At 33.9% G+C, this 22,270-nt stretch overlaps 1 pseudogene; it reads right to left on the reverse strand.

Moving 5' to 3' along the window:
• Positions 1-22,270, reverse strand: part of LOC126032150 (NEDD4-like E3 ubiquitin-protein ligase WWP1) — a 52,026-nt pseudogene that overhangs the window by 22,414 nt on the left and 7,342 nt on the right.

Genomic DNA, 22,270 nt, shown 5'->3' on the forward strand with positions numbered 1-22,270 from the left:
AAATAAAAGAAAATCCTATTAAAATTTCATAATGAGCTAGAGGTATAGTACAGTGGAAAAGACATTTGTTTTACATGCTGTTGTCTAAAATTCCTCCTATAATTATGTACGATACCCCAATATCAAGAGTAACTCCTCAGCACAAAATCAGGAGTAAACCCTAAGTACTGCAGGCTTGATAAAAATAAATGTCATAAGAAACCTGGGGAAATTGTTCAAGAGCTGGAGAAAAATCTGACATTTTCAACTTCTAGAGTTTGATTTCTGTCACTTCTAAGGTCCTGTAGAACTTGTGAGTAGCCCTGGATACATGAGCAACACCAGCTGTAGTTATGGTTGCCTCAAACATTGGTGGGTCTGAACAGCTCTACATATCTGGACCCAAGAATTAAACTATTTGCCCACCCACAGGCAGGCTGAGTATAACTATTAGTGATCCCTGGAGTCCTCTAAACACTGCTTGGTATGTATTTCCCCTCACCCAGAATGAATCATAGGGGATAGGAATATTTATAGCATTGTTCTATTTTTTTGAGACCATAATTGTATTAAAAAAAAACTGTCTAAGTAGACCCAGGTAGTTCAATCTATATTGTTCAATGGTCAACTCTTTATTGAACACTAGCTTATAAAGGATAATTGACATTTTACTAATGTACTTTAACATAGGTTTGATGGAACATTTGACAAATAAATTTAGAAAAATTTCACTACCCCAAATGAAAAAATAAAATCATCAATTAAGGTAATGCTTGATAGGCTGTTGCTCTGTAAAGTGGAGGGAAAGGGCACTTGGTAATTTACCCCTCCTAACAAAATCCCCGAGGGTAGGATATGCGCCTTGGAAAATATTTTAGGTATTAAATATATAGGTGAATATGAATCCAGGAAATAGTAACACTACAACAGGACAGACTAGAATAGATAACAAGTGTCTATTGTCTGCAAAAATGCTCAAAGCAAGTACAGAATAAGATGACCAGGGTTTGTAGATGTTGAGACACAAGAAAAGAGAAAGAGCTCCCATAGCTCTACTCTAACCTATTTAGGCACAGCACCTGTGTTAGGCTTGGGTTAGGATCAGTGAAGTCTATTGCAAACACCTACACCTACGTGGCACAGAGGGTCAAGTCCAAACAGCCATCAAGTTCGCATCTGGAGTCCACACGTTCTACTCAGCATGGATGACAATTCCTGCCCCTCAATTACTTGAGGTGCAGTGGACTCAGTCTGGACTAAAGACTTGCTTTTTGCAAGAAAGAAAAGTCAGTTTTAACCTGGACACAGGCATTCTGGTCTATTGTCTTTCCTTCATAGAAAAGAATTTCAGGAAGGAGAAATAGTGAAGCAAGAGAGTATTATTGAAATGTAACATCTTAATAAACATCTTAATAAAACTTAATAAATATTGAAATATATATGAGGAAAGAGAAAGTATGTTTTCAAGAGAAGAAACTTCTTCTCCAGAGTGGAAAAAGTAAAGAAAGAGACAGGAAAGTCTGCTATATGTTCAAGAGAGAAAACTAACTTGAAGAGCAAGTTTGGAATGATGACTTTTTTTAAATAAGTTTTTAAACAATTTTTCTAACTGTTTATTTGGTCTTGGAGTTTTTCATGCATAAGAAATATTCTGGGAAGTAGAAAAATGATAGTACAGTGGTTAGGATGCTTGCCTTGTGTGGCCAGTCCAGTTTGATCCCTTAAATCCCAGATGGTCTCCCAAGCCTGCCAAGAGTGTTTCCTGAGCACAGAATCAGTAATAACCTCTGAGCACTGTCAGGTGTGGCCGCCAAACAAAAAATATAAAACCAAAAGTTAATATAGGCTTTCTCACAGGAAAGTCTTACAATGTTGATGGTCTTTTCATATCTTATCCTTGGCACTACTGATACTATCTATAATCATGGGTTTACTTCTCTAGGTTGCTTTTGAGGGACTATACTTTTTTAAGTTGGGGCTTTGATTTAAGTATCTGGATAGTTCTCTATCTCTAAAGAGCTCACTTTTTAATGTCAAAGGTATTTGATCTTCATGTCCTCAGGGCCAGAAAATTTTCTCTTAAGCTTTATTATTTCCCCCAAAGCCCCGCCTCCACTTTTCTCCCTGAAACCCCACTTATCTGCCTGCAACAAGATCAATACTTTGAGATGTAGTTAGTGCTGGCTACAACATATCAGTGTTACTGTCATATTTTTATATATTTTTGTTTGTTTGTTTTATGTTTGGGCCACAGCTGGCTGCGTTCAAGCACTACCCTTGGCTTAGTGCACAGAGCTTTTGAAAAGCATATGGTGCAGATGATTGAACTGAAGCTTAACATGTGTTTTAGTCCTTTGAACCATTTCATTATTCTGATTTTCTTTTTAAATTCTTGCTTCTATTCAGCTAAAGGAAAGTAAAGGAAGTTCAAGAACCATACTGAGCCTGCTCATTCTCCATTTAATTTTTGTAATTTTCTAGGGCCCATTTTCATTGGAGGGGATATGGGTCCCATTCCTGACATTTATCCATCCCTGATGGTTCACTCCTTTAGCTGAATGGTCACCTGGACAACATCTATCAGTGTGAACATAGGTTGAGTGTATGTGTAACAGGGGTGGAACATGGCACTTCATACATGTTCAGTATCATATCCATGACCCTCCATTTTTCTCTTTATTTCTTTCTTTCCTTTGTAGATGCTGACATTGTTGAAATATCAGGGTACACACAATTGTGATGTGCTGGGTATGGATACTTTATATTTCTTGTGGAACTGGAGATCTCAAATGGCAATACTCCTGGAATTATACTAAGCCTGTTGGGTGATTACTGAGGTCAAATATGTGCCATCATATTTGTTAATCAGACACTCTAAAAACTATCTCAAATTGAGACATAAACTAATTGACAAGTAATTATCAAGTATGCAAGAATATATTGAAATGTTAGAATCCTAATCTTGGCCTTAGGGTTTGTTTTTTACTTGCTTATTTTAAACAAATCTTATTGATTTATTTTCAAGAAAGGGAAAATTGATTCAACATACTTTTATAAATAGACTTAATGGGTCAAGGTGGTAGATTAAATTTCTATTGTCATGTTTTGCATATAGGAGGCCTTGATTTGATGCATGGCACTGCATAGTTTCCAGGATTATGTTCTGGGTTAACTCCTGAATACCACCAAGTGTGGTCCCCCAAAAAACAAAACAAACGAAAAAAGGAAAAAGGAATTGTGTTTGATCAGTAATGAAGCTAATCAACATTTTCTTGTTAAAAAGAAATAAAAATAAAATATATATGCAGAATTATAAATACTGATATTTTTATGATTATTAATGAGAGGGAATTACCAAGCCAAGTGCAAAGAAATGATGTTCCAAAATAATGCTGGTTGTTGGAGAGATAGAAAGATAATTATTTTGAGATAAAAATGGGTAGAAAAGAACTAGAATAGAGGATGCCTAGCTTCTTTGAGTTATTGGCCATTTTTCAAAAAATTAAATAACTTAGGTGTCTCCTGAAAATCTAAGGGGCTAATCTCCAAAATATACAAGGCACTGACAGAACTTTACAAGAAAAAAACATCAAATCCCATCAAAAAATGGGGAGAAGAAATCGACAGACACTTTGACAAAGAAGAAATACATATGGCCAAAAGACACATGGAAAAAATGCTCCACATCACTAATCATCAGGGAGATGCAAATCAAAACAACTATGAGGTACCACCTCACACCCCAGAGATTGGCACACATCACAAAGAATGAGAACAATCAGTGTTGGCGGGGATGTGGAGAGAAAAGAACCCTTATCCACTGCTGGTGGGAATGCCGTCTAGTTCAACCTTTATGGAAAGCAATATGGAGATTCCTCCAAAAACTGGAAATTGAGCTCCCATATGACCCAGCTATACCACTCCTAGGAATATACCCTAAGAACACAAAAATACAATACAAAAATCCCTTCCTTACACCTATATTTATTGCAGCACTATTTACCATAGCAAGACTCTGGAAACAACCAAGATGCCCTTCAACAGACGAATGGCTAAAGAAACTGTGGTACATATACACAATGGAATATTATGCAGCTGTCAGGAGAGATGAAGTCATGAAATTTTCCTATACATGGATGTACATGGAGTCTATTATGGTGAGTGAAATAAGTCAGAGAGAGAGAGAGAAAGATGCAGAATGGTCTCACTCATCTATGGGTTTTAAGAAAAATGAAAGACATTCTTGCAATAATAATTTTTAGGCACAAAAGCGAATAGAGCTAGAAGTTACAGCTCACCTCATGAAGCTCACCACAGACAGGGATGAGTTTAATTAGAGAAATAACTACATTTTGAACTATCCTAATAATGAGAATGTACGAAAGAAATAGAAAGCCTGTCTAGAGTACAGGCGGGGGTTGGGAGGGAAGGAGGGAGATTTTGGACATTGATGATGGGAATGTTGCACTGGTGGTGTTCTTTACATGACTGAAACCCAAATACAATCATGTATGTAATAAAGTTGGTTAAATAAAAAAATAAAATTAAAAAAATTACAAAATATGAACTGACAGAAGGTATTTACACACACACACACACACAAACACACACACACACAACCACAGTGCTATGTGGAAAATCTACCTTAAGCCAAAATTCAGAAATAGTAAAATAGTCTAAAATATATATTGATATTTCCCCTGCCAGTTATAAGTGAAAATAACCACCAAAAAATTAAAAACCAAACAGAAAGGACTAAATGTAAAATATAGTAGGCAGTAAACCCCCTTTTCCCACAAATAGAGACATATCATCAATATTGAAAAGTAAGGGATTAATGGGATGATATAATCTAGAATTCTCAAAAGATATTTGCCTCTTTTTGATTATTTATTGGAATAAAATTATATAACTTGCTAGCTTAGGTAATAATAATCACCTGTAATTTTAACATTATGTCTTAATGTAATCTTTTTTGTTTGTTTCATTTTGTTTTTGTTTTTGGTCACACCCAGCAGTGCTCAGGGGTCACTCCTGGCTCTACGCTCAGAAATCGCTCCTGGCAGGCTGGGGGACCATATGGGATGCTGGGATTCAACCACTGCCCTTCTGCATGCAACGCAAATGCCTTACCTCCAGGCTATTTCTCCAGCCCCTAATGTAATTATTGTCTTTGCAACTAAAACTATCCAAAAGAAGATGTTTATATAAAAAAGTTTTCACATTATAAGAAATAAAATGTTCACTTCACATTTGGCCAAGTACTAAGAAAATACAAAAAAATGATATTGTTTCCAGGGCTAGATAGAAGCACTATTTACTGATTGCATAACCCAAAACTATTATGCCAAGGAGTATTATAGAAAAAATGCTTTTTAAAGCTGAGGAAAAGTCAAATGAGCATTCCAAATAATACAAAGAGTGAATAAATAATAATGTATAAATTAAGTGGGAGTAATTTTATAGAAAAATATATAGACACTTCAGAATGAGAAAAATGAATCTTTTTACGATGTGTCTAAGTGGTTAGTTAAAGAACAGTGAGAACAATTATAAATATGACTAATACCTTTAACAGTCTGATGTGTGTTTAGAAATGAATCTTTATCTTCAAGCTGTCAACATCATTTTCAAGAGTAGCTTACAAATTGAATTAGTGAGTTTTGGGTTCATCGGGTACCACCCTATTCATTATATGCTTGTCACTCATAGGTATGTAGCACCTTTAGATTGGTGCCTTAGACCACTAGTTCTCCATGCGTCTGGCACTTTCTAATAAAGACCCCAAATCTCAGATAAAAACCTCCTTTGGTAGTTTCGGTTTTCTACCTCTGAGCTATCTGCATCTTAGGAGTGGAAGGCTTGAGTGTGGAGTTCATGAACCGGTTTTATCCTTTAACCATGTGTAGATTATTTCTTGTATCAGCTTTTGCTTCCAGACCCGCTTCACTCCAATGTACTAAACTTGGAACATGAGACTGTTGCTTCAAATGAGGACTCTCATGTCTTCTGGGCAACAAAATTATTTCAGTTTCAGCATTTTCCCTACTAAATTTATTTACTCAGATAATGCCATGTTTTCATCTACAATAGTTTTAATAGTAATTAGTACTGGAGGATTTTCAGTGTTTTGGCTCTGTTTTGTAATTTTAAATTCAGTAGGAGGTCAAGAATAAGTTTTCATTCTCACTACACTGACGGTAGCAGGACTGAAAGAAAAGTTATTCCTTTAAAGTAATTGTTCTGATTTATAGTTAAAATTCATGACGGACATGATGACATTTTAAATTTCTTATTATAGTTTCAATAGCTCATATTTAAACTTTGACCATAAGAAAACACATCTCAACACTTCTTCTAATTGTACATTTTTATTTTTATATTTTATTTCTTATATTGTTAGTTCCCTGCCTCCAACTATTATAAAATAACATTTAACATTTTCATTTTGCCCTGATCAGATTCAATATAATTTATTTTAAAAGTTTGTTTAATCACTTCACACACTATTACATATAGAATATTAATATTTCTCTTTGAATTATTTAATATTGCCAAAAGGAAAATAGCTATTTTTTTATACTATGCTATGTGTTAAAATAGTAAGTAGTGGAGTGAAAAATCGAACTTAAATAAAATAAAATGCTAAGTAAAACAAAAAATATCAGGATAAATATTATGTTTTCTTTGATTCATGACCAAATATGAAGGTAAGTTTGGAAGCATCCTACAATTTGAATTTGAATTTTAGAGAAAAATTTAAATGAAACAACAATATTCTTAATTTAAGCTTCTTCTGAAAAAAGTTTTCATTTATAGCTAGAGAAATAATTCTAAGATTAATGTACTTATATTGTATATGGTAGATTCAGATTAGATCATTGATACATATAGTTTTCAGAGCCCTACCAAAAGTGATCCCTGAGCACAGAACCAGGAGTAATAATCTGAGCAGCTGGGTATGGCCAAAAAAAAGCTACTATATATTCCCTTCTAAAAATTTTGTTAAAGTATATGTGTATTAAAGTTAATGAAGTTTGTTTTTGTTTTGTTTTGTTTTGTTTTGTTTTGGGTCACACCTGGCAGCGCTCAGGGGTTACTCTTGTCTCTATGCTCAGAAATCGCTCCTGGTAGGCTCGGGGAACCATATGGGGTGTCGGGATTTGAACCACTGTCCTTCTGCATGCGAGGCAAATGTCTTACCTCCATGCTATCTCTCCTGCCCAAAGTTAATCAAGTTTAATGTTTTTCTTTAATATATTTGTTTTTACCTTTTTGATTTATTATTGACTTTGCAGAAAATATTTTAAAGACTATCTCAAAACTTGGAAGTCAGACTTACTATTCTAATTATATTTCATTCACACTTAGCTGTATTACCTTGGTAAAATTTGTAAACTTTTGAAAATCCAAACTGATTATTTTTAAAGTGGTTTGATTCTTATAAAAGTATTAATAGTATTACATAAATTAATGTATATAGAGACAAAATAATAGCTGACTTCCAATAAGATGGAAGAATGAGCTAATCCTGTTGAGAGGCTAGAGTAACAAGATATGGAGTAATGATTTAAAATACAAATACATTCAAATATTCATCCAGTACATAAATTAAAATTTTATCCTTTCTTATAATATAAATAATTTCAGAGGATAATTGCTATAATAAAATGATAATAAAATATTTAAAATTATCTGAGAAGTGTAGGGAGTATTTAACAGTATTATAAATAGTATAAAAACTTCACTTAATATAAAAGTTCTACATTTTATATAGATACAGAGTATACATATATGACAAGATTTAAAAGTAAATTTTAAGAGAAAGATGACTTTTTATTTTGATCTTAATGTTATAGGCCACAAAGTGACTCAATTAGTACTTTCATAAATGTACCTATATCCTGAATCGCTGGACAAGAACTTAAAATTATCTATGCTTTGTAACTGGTTTATGTCAAAGAATCTTTTTCAATATGTTATTCTCTATGTGACTACAATTGATTAATGAAGATTGAACACTAATAATAAATTATTAATTTCTAGGAGAATAGCATCTCAAATGGTACTGAATGCTTATATGCAGTGCTTAAGTATAATTGCTTAATCAGATCTCAGGGGATGATTAAGAACTCCAGTGAAATGAAAGTTAACTATGTTTTGTATCTTAAGATACAGTGATTACGCCTTAGCGTAAACCATTTTAAGCAGAGATCATTTGTGACCATTAATTAGATAATTGAATACAAATTATCTCTATCACCCTCACAAAAAGAATGACATGATTTTCTGAATATTCAATGACTATTAGCCATTTGATGAAGTTGTGGTTTGAGTGAATGTCCAGACACTAAGCTGTATTATTTTGTACTAAAACAATCAATCAGACAGGAAAAATAATTTAACTAACTACTTCTCCTTACAAAACCACAAATCTCTGAAAATTAAAGAACACAAAATTCTTATGTTATCAAAATGCATAAATCATGAGCTTTTTAGAAACGCTTACAAAAATGTATTAGTTTGCATGATCTAGGCTGTACTAATAACTAGATGCTATAAATTTACAGGTAATATTGGTAACTTATTCAGGTGTTCAGATCATTAGGAACGGTTCCATTTATAAATTTATTCAGCCCTCAATTTATCAGACACAGTCATATTTAAAATTGACTTATAATGTAATCCTGTTATTTTTTTTCTGTCCCCTCCTTCCCCCAAGTAAGCCTATTATAATCTCTATAGTCAAGTCTAAGCTACACCTTCGTTTTGTAGGAGGAAGAGGAATGATAAAGGGTGAGAATGCATGGAGTATTTCTAAGAACCAAAAGGAAGGTGACACCTTTTTCTTTTGGAGATAGAACCTGGCTGTTTAGAGGATTAACTACTAGTTCTGATTCTGAAACCACTCCTGGTGTAGTTGGAAAACCATAAGTTGTGCCAATGATTAATTGAATATGGGTCCATCACATGTAAGATAAGCACGATACTCAATTCAGTAACAATCTATCCCGGAAGTGGCAATTATTTCTTTTCAAGTATGTTGTCTTGGATTTAATAGTAAGATTGCATCTAAAATGAACCCTGGAAAAGGCTGTATATCTTGAAACGAAAGAGGATAATTTTGATGAACAAATAGAAACCAAAGCTGGCTATAGCATATTCATAGAAATGAGAAAATAAATTCAAGAAAAATATTTAACTTAACTAAATTTAATTAAAGCACTCACTGTCATCACCTGTATGCACTTTAATCTACCTGAGTGCATGGATAAGAATTTCCATGTCTAATATTTACTGTTTTTAATGCCAAGTTTTATTAAATGGTAAAACATTAAAATAATAGGTACTGATCTTGACATAGAGAGAGTTGCTTTTACTTTCTCATTCTCTATATGTGTCAAAAGATTCCATTTAGAGCCTCAACCATATTTCCTGGATAGTGTTTTCTAAAAAAATGATAAGAGATTGATAAGGGTATCTAACATTGAATAACAGGTTTTGAGGTAATTCTGATACTGAAGTCTCATACAAAGAGCAAACTAGATCACACATGTAAGAATGAGACAAAGGGACACCACACAGGGAATAAAAACATTCATCATCAGTAATCTTTGGAAGACTTTTTCACAAAGGAGAGAAAAATTTTGGATCCTTTCCTTGGTCAAATCTGATGCTCCCATCACTTGAATAGTGTAGTAGAATTGCTATTTCTAGACTTAAAGTTTGAGGGATCAGCTATTGCCCAGAGATAAGGTAAAAATGAGAAAAATGGAAGTTGTCAAACTAAAGTGTATGATTCAGAGAGTGTACAAAAGAATATCTATGAAATGTATGAGCTATAGTTCAGGAAAAACAAATTTCTAATAATAAACTTAAGTAGACTCATGACATGAAAAGTTGGGCAGTTAGAAAATATAACTAGTGTTACAACATAATTTAAGGAAATATGGTCACACTCATGGTTACTCTTTGAAAAATTCCTTAGAATAAGAAAAAAATACTACAGTATCTTTGTAACAGATATTAATGGAAAAGTGATACTTAAATATTATATTGACATTTTTAGTGAAGAGATAATATTAAGGTTTAGAAATTTCCCTTGCTGACTTCTTTTCAATCCCTGCAGTTCACATTATGAGTCCCAAACACAGATCCAGACTTAAGCAGTGAGTATAAATGGGTATGTCAAAAACCAAAAACATAAAATATTCTAAATTATTTATATTCATTGTAAATTGACTATTTTATAACCTTTATTGTCAATATTTTATTTAAAATATATTTAAACATATAAAAATACAAGTATAAGCTAATAGAAATTTATATTCTTAGATAAAAACCTATTTTTATCTTAGTAATTAAATGGATGTGTATGCTAAGAATGGTGACAATGTTTTACAATGTTTTGAAGATGTGTAATATTTAAATAGCACTGGGGCCCAAGTGGTAGCAGAGCAGTAGTAGCCTTGCACTCGGCTGACCCAGGAAAGATGCAGGTTTGATCCCAAGCATCACATATGGTCCCCCAAACCAGGAGTGATTTCTAAGTGCAGAGCCAGGAGCAAACCCTGAGTGTTGCAGGGTGTGCCCCCCACACACAAAAAAAAAGGAAGAAAAAAAAAGAAATCACAAACCATATTGTAAGTTTTGGCACTGATTTACTTCAACTGTAGTTAGGCTATACTTTATTTTAATCTATGTAAACATAGATTACTTTATTTTAATCTATGTAAACATAGATAATGTAAACATGTGACAATGAATCACATAATAGAAATAATAATAGTAATTGTCACCATCATTTCTGGTTTTCATTAGATTCTACACTTTAATTTTGTACAGGTTTTACAAATCATTAGATATATATAATCTGTTTATATTTATAATAAAATTATTTTACTAAACTGCTAATATCATGAAAATATCTTCTACACATAAAGAAAACACACTCTACAGGATAAACTACTGTCAAAAACAAAGACACAGATACATAAAAAAAACAACTCCTAAAATTAAAACAAATAATAAAATAATAATAAATACTTCATCCTGGGGCTGCCTGTATTCCAACTTGGTATGTGCCGTTTCTATACACTTTAGAGCTCTTCCATCTGTCTCTTTCTCCTCTCAGATGTTTTTTATATAACATTTGTAATAAAAATAAGTAGGGGCCTGAGTGGTAGCACAGTGGTACAGTGTTTGCCTTGTACATGGCTGATCCAGGATAGATGCAGGTTCTATCCCTGACATCCCCTACGGTTCTGAGCCAGGAGTGATTTCTGAGTGCAGAGTCAGGAGTAACCCTAGAGTGCTGCCAGGTGTGGCCCAAAACAAACAAACAAACAAACAAACAAAAAAGAAAAAGGTAGAATAAAACTGTTGCACATAGAACTTGACACTAGAAATTTCAGTTAAGCTGCCTAATAATGAGGTGACCCCTTTGAGTTTTAGATTATCAATCAATTTTTTAAAATGCAACACACTTAAGAAAAATAATCAAAAATGAAAAATTTTCTTCCATAATCTTTATGAGATTGTAGAATTAAATGGGGTAAAGGTGGTATTAAAACACACTAAATAAACTTGCAAAGTAAAATAATAGATGATATAAATATAGCCAGTAAAATCAATATTCTTAGTATAAGACAATGAATAAACCAGTTATATATGGTTGAAAACAGCTATCAATATACCATTGTTTTCTAATAACAGGTCTGTAATTATTTCTATATTCTATAATTACACTTTTGTGGGAAAAGAAAATTGGAAAACATGGTGTTTGTTGATATGTTTATATGAGAGGTTGTTTTGCCATGTTTGGCATTATTTCATGGTACTGTGTCAGACTTGATTTTCTTGGTCAATCAAAACTACTAACTTTCCTTCAGTTTAACTATAAAGTTAGGCATCACGTAATTTAGGATATTTATTGCTAAATAGACAATTCATTTTATTTGTACAGATTATCATAGTTGCTAAATTAACCTAAGGATAATTACTTTTTAATGACATTAAATGAAAATTGCAATCAGAGAAACAAACATGTCGAATGCCAATTGCAATTTGAACGTACAGTCTATGCATTACTTTTATAACTAAAAGAAATATTGAACTTAGAAAGTACCAGAATTGAACATTCAACAAACCTTTACATCAAAAGGTTATTTCTTTATAATTTGCCTTCTTAGAATAAAGTTTTTAAAATTCCTAAATGACCTGTATCTTTTGAAAGGAAAAGGGTGAAATTACTTTAGATAAATGTGTTCAGTGCTTTTATGAGTCCTGACAGTTTCAGGATGCTAGATAAATAATAATATTTTAATGTTATTACCTTTGTGTTTATTATTTAGTTTTCCCATATGCATGTAATTATATCCTTGGTTTGTTTTCAATATTACTTGTAAAATTTTACTTATAATATGTTCACTAATCTGTATTTTTATAGTGTTTTCACTATAAAGGACACTCCAGGTGAAGAAGTTGTCATTTCATTAATTCTCTCCAGTGCAAGTTTTTTCAGAAAGTCATGGCAGTGTATATTTGTGTGAATGTATGTGTATGTAAAGGTTAGTTTTGTAGTGATAAAAATTAATAAGAGCAGTCTAGTTTATATATAAAATATAGCATTTTGATCCATGAAATAAGTTATTTCATATATATAAACAGTATATGACTCCATGTAATATCTAATTCAATATTGGATTTATATTAAGTAATTTTAAATATCTTAAACATTTAAGTGTCTTAAGACATTTCAATATCTTTTAAATCTCTAAAATGTGCAAGTTTTTATAAATTGACTATATAATTTGACATTTATTTAGATACAGATACTTATATCATTCGGTAAAGCTGTGACCAAGATAAGCTAGTTTTAAGAAAAACCCTTACTTACTCATAAATACTTCATGGAGCTAGTCTAGGTAGTAAGTTCTGTTCTTAGTAATAAAATAGAGAAAACACATCTAGAGTCATTGTTGTCAATAAAATAATAGTCCAAAATATGAATATAAAGAAATGGGATAAAGGTACAAGAATTTTTTGAACATTATATTTTATATTTCCAAGGGTAAGATGGCATCAATTTATTATAAATTGAACACAGTTTTTGAAAATAAAATTAAAGATGTGCCTTAACTATAGAGTCTATAGTTAATCCCATGACAATATACTTTAAGGGTGGAGAAACCCTGTTTCTCTTAGGCCAAGAAAATTCCTTTTCGAATGACCCCAATATTTACTGTGCCTGTGCAGGAGGCGAGAAAAAAGAAAAAAAAAAAGGTAAAAAAGCACAATTTTTTTTATCTAGTTTTTGCCGATTTATTTGTTTTGGTGTGGTTATTGAAGTTGTTGTCTCCGTTCATATTTTTTTTCTTCTTTTCTTTTCTTCCTTTCTGTGCTCTGCCATGTTTTTTTTTTTTTTTTTTATCTCAAGACCATGGCCTTTATGTGGTGCTTATCTTTATTGTTGGAGTGTTCACTGGATGTTTTATTTGACACTTCTTTTTGTACTGTTGTGGTGTTCCACCTCCTTTTCCCCTTCGTCTCTCAAAACTAGGATGAGAGCTTCCGAAGGACTCCGCCCATTTTCGACGTATTTGATTTTTTTCACCAGTTTATTACTTTTCTCTTCTTCAAACAAAACCACATAACTAGAACTATCTAGTCCCGCCTCCCAATTAGAGTGGGAAATAAGAGAGGTACCAAGACCAAACAGGTGTAGGACCACTAAGTAGCTAGCTAGCCACAGAGGGGACCACTTGTTCTGGCAGCCTTGGGGGTGAGGGAGGAGGATACGGGAGGTAGGACAGGAACGAAGTAGGAGGGAGGACAATTCGGTGATGGGAATTCCCCTGATTTTATGCTAATATGTACCTAAAATAATTGTCAATGATATGTAGGCCACTATGATTAAGATAAAAATTATATTAAAAATAAACAAAACAAAACAAAAAGATGTGCCTTAATTTCAATTTCACAAATTCCTAACCAGTATCCCAAAGTAACATGTAAACAACTTCCATTGTGCTCAATTTCTAATTTCTAGAATGAAAGTAAATGTTTCTGGGTCTAATATGTGACTTTTTTGTAACTTACATTTCATTCATTAATTTGTATCAGTAATAAAAATGGGAAAATTTGAACTAATTTTATTGAAAACAAAATGACAGTCTCAACCACCTGTCCAGAAAAGCCAGCAGCATTTTTTAACATACTCATGAGTAAGATTTGGCCTAAACCCTGAATACCTTCCTGAATGGACATGCAATTAAATACCCTTAGGATGTTATAAAAGGGAGAAAGAAGAGCATGGAGCAATATTTACTTTTTCTCCTGGATAGGAATAAAGAAGTTAAAGCAAATTCAGATATTTTTGAATGAACGGTGGTCATCTTTAATGTACTCAAGCTCTATAAAACTAGAGCCACTATCATATGTGTTTATAGAGATAATATACTTCAAGACTCTTGCTTGCAAATTGATCTTTTTCAAATATTTTTGATGGTCTTTTTCCTTATCATTCACTTCTAGGGAATAATAAATAAAGTAGAAAAGAATGAATGTTTTTGCATATTTCTGTGGAAAAACAAAAATATTTTTACTTTCAAAAAGGTCACTGTACAAAATGACAGTTTATATACGCTATCTGTGCAATTTTCCTTGGCTTGAGTATTTAAATGCAAGAGCTTCTCCAAGACAAAACAGTCATCTTGTCCATGGTCTCTTTCCTTGCAAAAAGATTTTATTTTAGTTTGTTCATAACTCTTATATGGTGGTAGATCCAAGTGATTAAAGTATGTATGACTTCTTGGTAACCAGGAATCTTTGCCAACTTTTTCAATCCAAAATTTTTGAAAACCATTATTTCCCATGAGCACAGCAAATCCTTCTAGAGGTAAATGGCAAGTTCCAGTGACAAACTGTAGAAGCAGCATTCTTACTTCATTGTCTGTCTCTTTCACACACTGCTAAATCCAAATGATCTGCTTGCTATTTCTTGTAGAATGTCAATAGACAGTATTTCTCTGCCAATCTGCCAAGTCAACCTCTTGCATTCCACACAACATAACCTCCAATTCTTTTTCATCAAAGTACTGTAGTCATTGAAGGGGAACAACTTCATTAAAACCATCAAGGAAAGCTTTGGTTTATTCTTGTACTCCTAGAAAAAAATGCCATTCTGTCATTAAACCAATATATTTGTCCTTGTTCTCTTCAGTGACCAGGATATTGGAACCTCCTAACTTTAGGATCATTAAAGTAACTTCCCCCCAAATCTCCATGTCAATAGAAAAGTACATTTCTCAGCCACATTTTTTTCAATGATGTTGCCTCTTATCCAAATAAGAGAATTATAAAGTTCAGTATCCATAGATTCCAAATCCTTAATGGTGAATTTTTTACTTAGCATCTACTTATGAATGGTAAAGAAAAACCACTCTCAATGAAAAACTAAAGGCACATAATTTTAAGTATATTTTGCAACACTTCATGTTTTAAGATAGTACATTTTATTACTGAATTATTTATTACATAAAATATACTTAAATTTTATTATTCACAGAATAGTTCTTTATTATGGTAAGTAGTAAAATGCAGTGTCCTAGAAATTCATATTAATCAAACTGTTGAGAATATATTGAATATAAGTTTAGAGTATGTTAATACTATGCATCTGCTGGAAAAATCTCTTTGGCTCAGATTCCTTACTGTTTGGAGTTTACAGAATAGGACAAACCTCTGATAAAAGTGTAACCCCACAGGCAAACATGTACTTAACATGAACATGGTTACTCATACATATCTCATAGTGTTAAACTAATACTGATGGTCAATGTCTATTTTTTTATCTTAGAATGCTCAGAGTATATTTAATTATTTTATAAAAATCAATGACATAAAATCATGCAGCTAGTTTTTTTTTTCATGGCTTTGAAGCTAAAATGTTTACTTCTAAAGTATATTCTAGAGTTACTTCCCTAGAACAAAGATATTCTTCTGGAGGCTTGGCAGGCCCCCAGCTGTCCCTCTCTTTCACCTCTGGCCTCCAGGCTTTCCCTGGGTGCTGGCCTAGGGGGCCAGAAGTGGGTTCCAGGTGAACTCTATAGGGGTCCTGAGGCTTCCCCCCTCCCTACTCTGGGGGACTGGCTTGGGGAGGAGGGCAGGCAGATATCTGGCTTCCTGATCCCTCCCTAATTCTGCAGGCAAGTTCTTGCCAGGTATGGGGTTTGGGGAGGCCCCATGCTGGAGGCCTTCTTCTTAGCTTTGGGGGTGCTGGGAGGCTTGGCAGGCCCCCAGCCATCCCCCTCTTTCTCCCCTGGACTCATGGCCTTCCCTGGGTGCTGGCCCAGATGGACTCTATAGGGGTCCTCAGACTTTCCCCCTCCCTCTCCCTACTCTAGGGCTGAGGTGCATGGGGTGGAGGGCAAGCGATGCAGCACTGGTTTTTGTTGGGACAGCCACTGGCAATTTTTTCTCATTGGTCTCTATTTTATTGATAATACTGTAGGCAAATATTTTATATATGCATGATATCCATCGCCCTACACAGTTTATTTCTTGTCCTTTACTGCCTCAGCCCCAACCATTATTTCACCCCATTTACCCATTTTGTCTTCAATACCATACAGGTCAATCATAGACGAAAATCTTTCACTGAATTTAATACCCCACCCAACTATTTCAAATTTTCCCTTCTGTTTTATCTTTCCTTCTCTTTGTTATTTGTTAAATAAGGAAGTTTGTAGAAGTTTCCCTCCATTTAAAGTTTACATTAGAACCAAGTCAATTGGATTGTTGGACTAGTTCTAGTGTCCCCATAGGCACCAAATTGCCATATGGTATTGTTCTTCCTTTGCATAGGCACATTAATATGGGAAATTATATACATATATGTATGTTCTTATATAATAGAGATGGGAACACACAAATCTTGTAATGCAGTAGGACCTTACACCCTGAACATTGTCAAAAAGACCTGGCTCAGGTCTCAGAAGAATGGACATTGTCCATATACCCCTGAACCAGGAATGCCATCTACAAAACAACCACGGTTGTGTACTACATTACCTGAAAGCAATCCTCTACCAGGGAAGACCCTACCACTGCTCTGGCATAGACCTATTCAACAGAGACTTTCTTTTAACACACAGAGGACTTAACAGCAACAACGACCTGCTTTCAGGAATGAGCTCTCTGCATCACCCTCTGTGAATGAAACTAAAGGGTGCTCGGCATCATCCTGACTTTTATATAGGATATGGACATATTCTAAGCTCCTTGGCTACAGAAACCTGACACCAACAACAGTGACTATGTGAAAAATAAAAGTGTATTGGCACTATAAACAATGACCAGGATTGGACAACCTAATATTCCTTGAGCCTAGAGTTGGTCTTATGCTAGAAAACTTCAGGGGTAAGGTCTCCTTGTATTTAGACCAAGACTTTTCCTTTCCATGTCTCCTATATTTTGGTGGGCCTATGCAAACAATTTCCACACTAACACCGTCTTTGCTGTACTCCTTTGACTCAACCTTAATGAAATAATATATTGTGATCAATTGTGCCAACAATACTATAGCTTTTAATGTTAAAGGAGTTGTTTAAATTTTGTGGCTTTGGATTGCTTTGTGTACTGCTAAGAAATGTTATAATGTACTACAATCTGGGGGCTTGAGGAACAAAGTAAATGTGCATGTATTTTTTTTATTTTTCTTAATGTTTTTTTGGCTGAAAATTCAAAATTAAGGCATCAGCAAGAGGATTTCTTTGAGAGTTCTCTTTATGGGTGGTTGCCTTCCTACTGTAATTTCACCTTGTCCTCTCTTTGCATTTTTGTCTTCAATAAAATTTAAAAAAAGAAAGAAAAGGTATTTTTCTGTATCATATAAGTTATCAAAGCAGTTTATATCAAAAAGTTTTATAGTTCTGAAGCAACTAACTATACTGTGCTTTCATTTGGTCTTGATTGGCATCTTTTCATATTGTCTTTGATATATTCCTTTCTATTCCTATATTTTAAAAAAGCACAACAAAGCAGGAGATATTTACTGCTTCGTTCTTTTAAACTTTGTTCTTTTAAACTTGTCTCATCTAATATGCTAAAAGCAAGTACTGAAGATAGTATTCATTGTATATACCATGAACTGCTTAAATAATGTTTAATTGGAATTTAGAGTTTGAAAATATTATAATTGGCAATATGACTCTAACATATATGTATTCACATCGCATATACTTGTATTTTATCACATAACTTATATTCTGCAAAATTCAACAGTGTCGCAAAAGCAAAAACACATAAACAAACTGAAAAATATATATGGTTGTGCTAGGACAGCAGTAATTGTTTCAAGAATAAGATACTATGAAATTTTCCCAAAGTTCTTATCACTTTATATGTGTACCTGTATAGTATGTCTATTTATTTATAATAAAAGTTAATTCACATTAATTTACCACTGTTTTATTAAATTTTCTATTGCAATTGTGGGAAAAACATATAAAATAGTAAAATAGGTCTAAAATATATGTTGATATCTCCCCTTCCAGTTATAAGTGAAAATAACCACCAAAAAAATGAAACTTTGAATCACATTCAGAAGAGATTCTTGCAACTCTTGAAACTGTATTGCTTGTCTTAAAATATGCTTCACAAATCAATTTTTGCTTGACTCCTCATTATTTTAGCAATTAACACAATTTATCAGGTTATGAATATGCAACAAAAATAACCCTTGACAGATTTCTCTTTATACTGGTTATGGAAACCAGGCTTCATTTTTCCATATGGCATTCCAACTGTTGGTACAATTGTTATATTTTTCTTGGCATTAACTGTCCTATTACTGTCTTACATCACCTTTTCTCACTAGTATGTGTCCAAGTTAACTATTTCTACCATTTAAAGCAGAATCATCAAATTACTATATATTCTGAAAGTGCAAACAGAGAAAGATAAATAGAGAGTTAGAAAGAGAAGAGAGAGAGGGGTAGAAAAATGTAGATCATAGAGGCAGGTAGGGTAGAAGTCAGTGGGGGATGGCATTAGGGAAACGGATGGTGGGCAAAATGCACTGGTGAAGGGATGATGTTGGACATTGTATGATTGAAAATTTAATCATGAACAACTTTCCAACTGTATTTTACAGTGATTCAATGAAATAATTTTGATATATAGGTTTCAGGGGGAGCAGACTTTTTATATTCTCTATAGAATTTTTTATAGTCATTCTTCTTTTGTTAGTTTGTTTTGGTGGAACCACACTCAGCAGTGCTCAACCCTTACTCTTGGCTCTGTGCTCAGAAATCACTCCTGGGGTCTGAGCAATAGCAAAGTGGAAGGGCGTTTGCCTTACACATGGCCAACCCCGTAAGAACCCGGTACAATTTCTTTCATCCCATATGAATCCCTGAGCCTACCAGAAGTGATTTCCAAGCACAGAAACAGGAGTAACCCCTGACACCGTTTGGTATGACCCAAAAACAACCTCCCCCAAATATCGCTCCTATCAGACTCAGGGGACCATATAGGATGCTGGAGATCGAACATGCAATTACTTTGGCCCCTAAATTGTTACCCAAATTCAGTGTCAAGATGAAACTGTAATGGTTTGTCAGAGTCAGGGTGTAGACAAAAAGGGGGAACCACTTGGGAAGGTCTCACAGAAAATGAGGTGAGAGATGACTTAACATTGGTTTACTGACATAAAGAATTGGAAAGATAATGATGAGCTTACAGTTGAATGGTAAAACAGGAATGCTGATGCACTGTATATTCATGGTAAAGTTAAAAAGGGAATTCAGTTGTGAATTCTCTGCATTTGGCTTGTGTAAATAATATCTGCCTAATATTCCAGACCATTTTGACTCAAAAAGTCTGTAAGTACTTAATTTATACAATAAAGAGACTAGACTGATCAAATGTGCTTTTGTAAAATTTTAACATATTCATAATCCTTGTCCTAATTTTTTCACACTGTAAAGTTAGTCAGATTTAAGGAGTATCTGATAACCAAAGTACAAATATTCAAAAAAAAATCAACTTTTCTATAAAAAAGGGGGGGGGGAGCTGGCGAGATAGCATGGAGGTAAGGCTTTGCCTTCCATGCAGAAGGACAGTGGTTCGAATCCCAGCATCCCACATGGTCCCCTGTGCCTGCCAGGGGCGATTTCTGAGCAAATAGCCAGGAATAACCCCTGAGCGCTGTCGAGTGTGACCCAAAAACCAAAAAAACAAAAGAAATCAACTTTTTTAAACACCATGGTTTACAAAGTTCTCATATAGTTGTTTCAGGCATTTAATGTACCATCACCAATCCTAGCAACAATGTGACCTTCCCTCCACCATTCCTCTCATTTTCCCATATACTCCCCACGCCTGCCTCCTTTTAGGCACAAACTAATTTATTTAATATTGTTTGTTACAATAAAATGGCTAATGGAATTATCAAAAAATACTTCACAAAGAAAAATTTGAAAAATTGATATTTTTCACAATAGGATCATAAAAGTCTGAGGGTTTACTAATCTTGCTAGTAAACTCTTCTGGATTACTGTTATTACTTACATGGAAGTGGCTGTGCGATATGGGTGGTTGCCAGGAAGGGGCAGGAATCTTCTGACTCCAGTTCTCAGCATGGAAACTAGTAAATCTGTAATTTATCTTTGATTTGGTATCTCTACTGAGATTAATCGTGAGGCAGTAGAGTCTGACTATTCACATGATTTGTATCACAATAGCTGTGGGATGCCAAAACTTCAGCAATGTGTGGACCCATGCCCCTCTCATGAGAGCATCTTAGACTTTTCAGTTTTTCTGAAGACCAGTATACCAGGAATTTTTGCAGTTTGGTGTACATCTCTTCTAATATTAATGGTGAAACTATGATGCTGGACTGTTGTTTACATGGTGATAATTGTGAAATATAAAGACTTTCAAGATTTTTACTTTATTAGGTTTTTACTATTGTATATAATATCATTATTATTTTATTACTATTGTATATAATCTTATTAATATATGAGAAAAGAACCTGATATAGACAATAATTTAAAAAATGGACCAAAATTTGAGTTTTTCTAGATCCATGACATAATGTAGATACAAGATACATATCTTAAAGGCGGCATAAGAGTCAAATTGGAATCCTTAATACAATGATTAACTTTTATAAGCCTATTTTGAGGTGGTATTAAAAATATCCATGTTTAAGCAGACAAGACTTAATATACATGATTCAGTCTACTCACTGAGCTTCAGATCTAGTGAAAATTGCTAGCTTTTAAGAAGCTGTGTACATCTAAAGCAAAATTTAGCATTAAACAGAACTTAATATTGAATCCTTAGGACAAAAATACCCCTATTAGTCACAGTTCCTATCACAGTACTATAATATTCTATATTCAATTGGCATCTAAATTGATAACTTCTTAGCCTCTGTTCTCACAGCATATTGCAAACAACTAGTCTTCACAGTACATCTGATGGGGGTCATAGGACACAGTTGTCCTAAGTGCATTTAATATCCATTAATTTATTCTTAATGTGGGTTTTTATTTTATTCTTGCTACCATTCTAATAAGTGCCCTTCTAGGTAAAGATTAGCTTATAAAGAAAGGGGGATGAAAAGATAAATAATTAGTAACTTAATCTTTCTAAGAATATATGACTAAAAAGAATGAAGGTTTCTTTTCAATTTTATGTTGTTTCTTGTGCTGCTTAGATAATTAACAATAGTACAAACCAGTCTCTAGAAGGAGAGAGAGAGACAGAGAGAGAGACAGACAGACAGAGACAGAGAGAGACAGAGAGACAGAGACAGAGAGAGAGACAGAGACAGAGAGAGAGAGACAGAGAGAGGAGTAAAATGCATGCTCCAGAGGCAGGTAAGGGGGAGAAGGGAGGGAAACTGGGAACAGTGGTGGCAGGAAATGTTCATGGTTGAATGGTGGTGTAGGTTCTAAGACTGAAATGTAATCATGAGTTTGTAAGCGTGGTGTTTAAATAAAAGGAAAAAATCATTAGGAAAGAGTTAAGAATGTCAGAAATTTATAGTAATGGCCTATTCTTTGATTACACCCACTATAGTTTTCTGCTGTTATACAATCGAAACAACCAATTCTTTTTGTTTGTTTGTTTGTTTTTGGGCCACACCCATTTGATGCTCAGGGGTTACTCCTGGCTAAGCCTCAGAAATTGCCCCTGGCTTGGGGGGACCATATGGGACGCTGGGGTCGAACCGCGGTCCTTCCTTGGCTAGCACTTGCAAGGCAGACACTTTATC

This window comes from Suncus etruscus, chromosome 16, assembly GCF_024139225.1.
Source record: "Suncus etruscus isolate mSunEtr1 chromosome 16, mSunEtr1.pri.cur, whole genome shotgun sequence".
In the NCBI taxonomy this organism is placed as follows: Eukaryota; Metazoa; Chordata; class Mammalia; order Eulipotyphla; family Soricidae; genus Suncus; species Suncus etruscus.